The sequence below is a fragment of the Triticum dicoccoides genome, chromosome 2B, assembly GCF_002162155.2.
Source record: "Triticum dicoccoides isolate Atlit2015 ecotype Zavitan chromosome 2B, WEW_v2.0, whole genome shotgun sequence".
Taxonomy (NCBI): Eukaryota; Viridiplantae; Streptophyta; class Magnoliopsida; order Poales; family Poaceae; genus Triticum; species Triticum dicoccoides.
Genome location: NC_041383.1, coordinates 366,316,582 through 366,317,575, shown reverse-complemented (window position 1 = coordinate 366,317,575; position 994 = coordinate 366,316,582).

The following is a 994-nucleotide window of genomic DNA, read 5'->3' as shown; positions in this document are numbered from 1 at the left end:
GACCCTGACACGGCACCCCCCGACACCGACAAAGCACCCCGAGACGACACCACTGACACCCCGACCCTCGACACGACACCCCGAGACAGCCTCAACACCACGACATGACACCACCGAAAACCCGACCCCCAACACGACACCCCGAGACCCCGACACGACACCCCTGACCCCGACATAGCACCCTGCTACGTCTTGAGCTTGCGTTGGTTTTCCTTGAAGTGGAAAGGGTGATGCAGCAATAGTAGCGTAAGTATTTCCCTCAGTTTTTGAGAACCAAGGTATCAATCCATTAGGAGGCTCCTCAAAAGCCCCACGCACCTACACAAACAAACAACAAACTCGCAACCAACGCAATAAAGGGGTTGTCAATCCCTTCATGGCCACTTGCGAAAGTGAGATCTGATAGAGATAGTATGATAAGATAAATATATTTTTGGTATTTTATAATATAGATGCAAAAAGTAAAGATGCAAATAAAAGTAGATTGGAAGCAAATATGATAAGAGATAGATCCTGGGCCATATCTTTCACTAGTGGCTTCTCTCAAGATAGCATAAGTATTACAGTGGGTGAACAAATTACTGTTCAGCAATTGATAGAAAAGCGAATAATTATGAGATTATCTAGGCATGATCATGTATATAGGCATGACGTCCGTGACAAGTAGACCGACTCCTGCCTGCATCTACTACTATTACTCCACACATCGACCGAGTCCTGCCTGCATCTAGAGTATTAAGTTCATAAAGAACATAGTAACGCATTAAGCAAGATGACATGATGTAGAGGGATAAACTCAAGCAATATGATATAAACCCCATCTTTTTATCCTCGATGGCAACAATACAATACGTGCCTTGCTGCCCCTGCTGTCATTGGGAAAGGACACCGCAAGATTGAACCCAAAGCTAAGCACTTCTCCCATGGCAAGAAATATCAATCTAGTAGGCCAAACCAAACAGATAATTCGAAGAGACTTGCAAAGATAACTCAA